At 42.8% G+C, this 6,142-nt stretch overlaps 1 protein-coding gene across 1 annotated transcript in view; it reads right to left on the bottom strand.

The window, feature by feature from the left end:
* Window positions 1-6,142, bottom strand: part of PALM2AKAP2 (PALM2 and AKAP2 fusion) — a 506,606-nt gene that overhangs the window by 24,938 nt on the left and 475,526 nt on the right.

Raw genomic sequence — 6,142 nt, 5'->3', positions numbered from 1 at the left:
TCAAATATTATTGCTTAAAGGTAAGTCGGGGTGTTGGATGAGTTGCTGATACTGGGTTTATCCCAGTGAACACAACTGGAAGGCGATGAAAACTCCGGAAGGAAAGAAAGAGCTCTGCTCATACAGGGCAAGCAGAGTTTAAGACCAAAAAAGAAACAAGTTAATTAAAACAGTAAGAATGAAAATTATGGTGAATAGTCATTCTCCGCCAAGATCCTTTTGTTAAACACATTTCTGCCAGCATGGTGGGCTTGGCTGTGTGAAGATTACCTCCCCACAAAAGGAAAATATTTTTGTGGTAACGCGTGTAATTTTATTGTCACTCAATACATTTAATGATGGACTTTTTTTACTCTTTAGTTCTTTAAATCATAGTAGACTACTGAAAACTCATTATTCCTGACCTCAAGTTTCTAAGAGCAATGTTAATTCTAAGGGAGTAACTTGAAAAAATCCCAGCTAGAAATAGAAAGCAATTTTATTTTATTTTATTTATTTTTTGAGATGGAATCTTGCTCTGTCACCAGGCTGGAGTGCAGTGGCACGATCTCGCCTCACTGCAACCTCCACCTCCTGGGTTCAAGAGATTCTCCTGCTTCAGCCTCCCGAGTAGCTGGGACTACAGGTGGATACCACCTTGCCCAGCTAATTTTTGTATTTTCAGTAGAGACGGGGTTTCACCATATTGACCAGGATGGTCTTCATCTCCTGACCTCGTGGTCCACCCGCCTTGGCCTCCCAAAGTGCTAGGATTACAGGCGTGAGCCACCACGCCCGGCCAGGAAGCAATTTTATAATGTATGTTCTGTTATTTATTTTAGGTTCACAATGGCTGCAAAAGAGCAATTTACAAGTAATTTTACTAAGACTTTCTAGGCCTTTTCTTTCTTTTTAGAGACAGTGTCTTGCTTTGTCACTCAGACTGGTGTCCAGTGGCATGACCATAGCTCACTGCAGCCTTGAACTCCTGCTCAGGCAATCCCCCCACCTCATCTCCTGAGTAGCTAGGACTATAAGTACACACCACTAAATTCACCTATTTATTTTCCTATAGAAACAGGGTCTCACTGTGTTGCCCAGATTGGTCTTGAACTTCTGGTCTCAAGCGATCAGGCTTTTTCTTAAAACAAAAGAGCAACTGTAATGACAACAACAGTAACTCTTACTGGGAGCCTTCTACGTGCCAGGCCCAGTCTCAACTTTTTTATGAGGTTGGTAACTTTATTCCTATTTTACTGAGGTTTCGGATAAACCAAAACCTCAGGGTGGGGGATGGAGTTTCACTCTTGTCGCTCAGGCTGGAGTGATGATTATGTTATGATTATGCAATGATGAGCAACGTTATGATTTTGGCTCACTGTAACCTCTGCCTCTTGGGTTCAAGCGATTCTCCTGCCCCAGCCTCCCCAATAGCTGGGATTACAGGCATGCGCCACCATGGCAGGGTTTTCTGTTTTTGTTTTTGGCTTTTTTTTGAGACAGAGTCTTGCTTTGTTGCCCAGGTTGGAGTGCAGTGGGCATTGTAGCTCACTACAACCTCTGCCTCCTGGGTTCAAGCAATTCTCCTACCTCAGCCTCTAAGTGGCTGGGATTACTGGTGTGCACCACCATGCCAGGCTAATTTTTGTACGTTTGGTAGACATGGGGTTTCACTGTGTTGACCAGGCTGGTCTCAAACTCCTGACCTCAAGTGCTCTGCCCACCTCGGGCTCTGAAAGTGCTGGAATTACAGGTGCGAGCCACCTCGCCCAGGCTTCATACATGAATTTATACTTGAATAATGGGAAACAGAACTACACATATATTCTCTGGTGCACTAATGATCTGTCCCACACACTCTCCTCCTGCTCCGCCTCACCTCCTAGTTTTCCACCCTGTAAGTATGCAGCACACAAAGATCAAATCAATCTGAAATGCCAGTCTCCTGAGGGAAGTACACAGCAAGTAACTATGGCTAGTAAGAGACACAGTCATATTCTGCCCTGAACTCTGGCAGTCATAGAGCACATCCTGCTCCCAAGCCTGGCTTTGATTAGCTCCTATTTCTCACCAAAGAACTTGGAAGAATTAGGTTCCTTGATTCGCCTCCTCTTTGTCAGCTCAAAACTATGCATCTTATTTTTTTGTACATGGCCGAGTCTGATTCCTCAGAAGACGCTCCCCTAACTTGCAGCACGGAGTGGCCAGGCAGAAGTAGGCAATGAGGACATCACGTGGTGGCCCAGCAAGGCATGAGCCAGCAGGAGCCAACCCAGACACGTGATATATCCAAAGACCCAGCACTATCAGCAGGAATAGCAGAGCCTGCTTACACTAGGGAATTCAGCTGGTGGGGAACGTTCTGCTTTTTCCAAAGTTCTGCTGCCCAGAAGCTGTGACCACAGGCTTGCAACGGAAGAAAGACTTCTGGGCCCATATCATCTCAAGAGTGAGGCTGACACACAGGTTTAACCATGGCCGTGGCCCTTTCCAAACCTTTGAGGGCAATGTCTAAAGAGAATTTGGAATTCCAGAATTCAGAAAGTCCTGATTTCATTGCACACCTTCACCCCTTGCCAAACACAGCTTCGACATAGTCTTTTCTTATCAATTCCTTTCTAAATGGCTTGCATTTTTCCAGAAAACATACTTGCTGGGTTTAGATAAATAGACCACAGGGAAGTTCTGGTCCAAGGCAGAAGGATCAATTTTTAAAGGGCAAGGAGAACAGTAAGTAGTCACGGTGCTCAATGATCACCAGTCAACTAAACTTGACTTTGATCCCACTACGCCACAAGTGTTCACGTTTAGTTAATAGAATAATGAACACTTATCCCTGCTCATCCTCAAATTTAAAAATTGCTTCCTTGCTTGAGTAACCAGTTCTTTCAAAGTTTTCAAGGCATAAGCCTGCTTCTGGAGTGAATGGCAGACCTTCTCCCTGGGAAATACACTTTCAGAAATAACTCACAAGAGCAGCTAGGCTAGATGGTTGACGTAGACTAAATTAGTCCCTTAGCTGTCTGCTCAGATCTTTGGACAGCCCAAGCGATTTTGCCTATTGTAATTTGGGGCACTGGAATTGAGTTCTGAAAGCAGAAAGGAATCCTCCTGGGTCACTAGGGAAGCACTGTTTCATGGCCTCTGAGAGTCAAATTTATATATCCAGGCCACTGCAAGCGAAGGATTGCAGAGCTACAGGGGCTCCTAAAGGAGGATCAGGAAGGACCCAAGAAAATACAGAAGTTGTGCCGGAAACTGGGAAAGGGTAGAGGGAGCCTGAGTTACAAGTTGGAGAGAGAAGCTATTACTGTTTACCTCGTAGGGCAGGCTCAACAGATGGGAAGGAGGAGGTAGGGGAAAGAAGATGGATTCTAGAGACAAATGAGAGCCTGAGTTTGAAACCAGGCTCTATCATTTCCAAGCTGAGCGACCCTGGGCAATTCAATCTCTCTGGGCTCTATTAGTAATTCTTTGAAAGAGAATAATATTACAGGTCTACGACTCTTCATGCATAATTCCCAAATCCAAAAAACTCTGAAAACCAAGTTTTTTCATAACTTATTTAGCAACAAAACCTCACATGAGCTGACATAAGGCTCTCCTAGTCTTTACCCACTTAATGTCACTAATTCTTCTCAAGTTTTACAGTAGAAATTTAGTTTGATCACAGGGTATTGCCCCAGAACCTGCCAGCTATGTTAAATAATAGTATGTTCATTGCATTACCTTTCTAAATAATAGTATATACTTTATAACTTTTCTAAAATAAGAAAAAGTCTGAATCCAGAAATATATCTGGCCTTAAGAATTGAGATAATTTGTATCTTACAGGGCTGCTGGGAGGGTTCAGTGAGAAAATGAGAAATGACAAATGTGTGCGAAATAACTAGTATTATATGTAGCTTTAAGGTCTTGATAAATTGTAACTACCATGATTAGACTTGTGTCACCAGAGAATGTTCTGGAAATATGGTGGTGGACAATAGCTATCTGTGGATAGGCTACAATAAGCTTTAATTAGCTTCACACAGCAGGCACCTGCCTTGCAGGAAAGAGGGGCACTGTGTACTACTGATGAAGAGTTCTCTCATCATCAAGGTTTCCATCAGAGGCTGACACAGGGGCTTCCCCCATGGAGCAGTGATGGCACCTCAAATCAAACTGTGCCTCATCTGGCTCTAATTTAGCATGGAACACTCCACCAAGCCCTGCTTCGTGATGATTGTGTAGACACTCGCAAATATTTTTTTCCTAAGACTTTCCTTTTTGATACTTGAAGATAACAAAGGGGAAAAAGCAAAGACCCGGTTAAGAATTTTTACAATAATGTAATGATCACCTTATGCGGAATCTTAATCTAAACAGACAGCAGCAGAAGTCAACACTTCCTGTACATCTTATAAAAATAAGATTTATTACTATCACATCTTTCCACATGTTAGAAGACATGAACAGACACCCCAAGTTGTGGAACCTAATAGGCAACCTACGCCTTCTCTTTTTTCTCTTTTGCCACTCTTCATAATGTATGTCCCATGGAGTGAATGATCTGACTTGGTAGATGAATTCAACATCTGGCATGAAAACAGAAACTTTCAAAAAACAAATCATCCCCCAACTGGTTTCTCTGGCATGCTTAGAACTTGGAAGTGAAACCAGGATATCTAATAATAGACATAGATACTAAAGTGAGAACTGTTGGCAATCCCAACATGAAAAGACATTTGAAAAGATCTTAAACTGCAACTTCAATACAAAGTTTGGGTATTCCACCCCCCAATTCTTTCCTCAAGGGTGTTTTACAGCTGTGTGTGAGTTACCCCTTTAAGTCAGGCTCATGTACCTGCAAAAGTGCATCCTTTATTTTCTCTCTCTCTCTTTTTTTTTTTTTTTTTTTCTTCTTTTTTGAGACAGGGTCTCACTCTGCTGCCCAGGCTGGAGTACAATGGTTCGATCATAGCTCACTGAAGCCTTGAATACCTGGGCTCAAGTGACCTTCCTGCCTCAGCTTCCCAAGTAGCTGAGACTACAGGCATGTAACACCACACTTGGCTAATTTTTTTTTTTTTTTTTTTTTTTTTCACTTTTTTTGAGATGGGGTTTTGCTATGTTGCCCAGGCTGGTGTCAAACTCCTGGGCTCAAGCAATCCTCTTGCCTCCACCTCCCAAAGTGCTGGGATTACAGGCATAAGACAGCACCTCTGGCCTTCTTCCGTTAGTCTCTAAGTGCCATCAGCAGAGGGCACACATGCACACACTATTGGAAGCATGGCCTCACACATAACATACAGGGTATTCACAAGATGGCACCTGCCTTCAGAAGTGCTTGTAAGCAGGAAGAGCTCAATCCAAGCCTGTGAAATGGATTCATTACAACAGGAAGACATTTAGTCCATCAACTTACAGTGAAGGCAGGACAGCTTGGGGTTGCGTAAAGATAATTACTCCTTTAAAAACTCAGTGCCTTCTCATGGACCATAGGATAAACTCTAAAGTCTAAAACCCTTAACATGATTGATAGAGCTCTTGGTTGTCTGGCTCCAAATCAATTTCTGTTTTGTTTCAAATCTCTTAACCTTTAAGTTACTCTGGCCTTATTTAAATACCTCAAATGTGCCAAGTTCTCTATTCCTTGTGAGCCTCTCTTAGGTGCCCTTCCTTCTCTGCTACACCCTGAGCCCAACTTTATTCCTTCAGTTCTCAGCTTAGACAAGAATTTCCTAAGGAAGGAAGGCTTTATTTATCCTCCAAACGATATGGTCTTCTTTGTTTTGTGCTCATACTGGTCTCTGTGCTTCTCTGTCAGAAAATCACCTCATTTGTTTAATGCGGTTTTTCTTACTGAACTATTAAGTTCTCTGAGAGCAGGGACTGTACATTTTGTTCACCTCTGTATAAACAAATGTCACACAAATTCTATTTAAGTGGAGCTTTTTCCTTTAAAAGTCAAATAAGAGCCGAATGCAGTGGCTCACGCCTGTAATCCTAGCATTTTGGGAGGCCGAGGTGGGCGGATCACCTGAAGTTAGGAGTTGGAGACCAGCCTGGCCAATATGATGAAACCCTGTCTCTACTAAAAATACAAAAAAAAATTGCTGGGTATGGTGGTGGGTGCCTGTAATCTCAGCTACTCAGGAGGCTGAGGCAGGAGAATCATTTG

This window comes from Sapajus apella, unplaced genomic scaffold (genome assembly GCF_009761245.1).
Source record: "Sapajus apella isolate SASKATOON/1434 unplaced genomic scaffold, GSC_monkey_1.0 scaffold46, whole genome shotgun sequence".
NCBI lineage: Eukaryota > Metazoa > Chordata > Mammalia > Primates > Cebidae > Sapajus > Sapajus apella.
The sequence above is the reverse complement of the archived record's forward strand: the minus strand, read 5'-3'. Positions and strand labels throughout refer to the sequence as shown.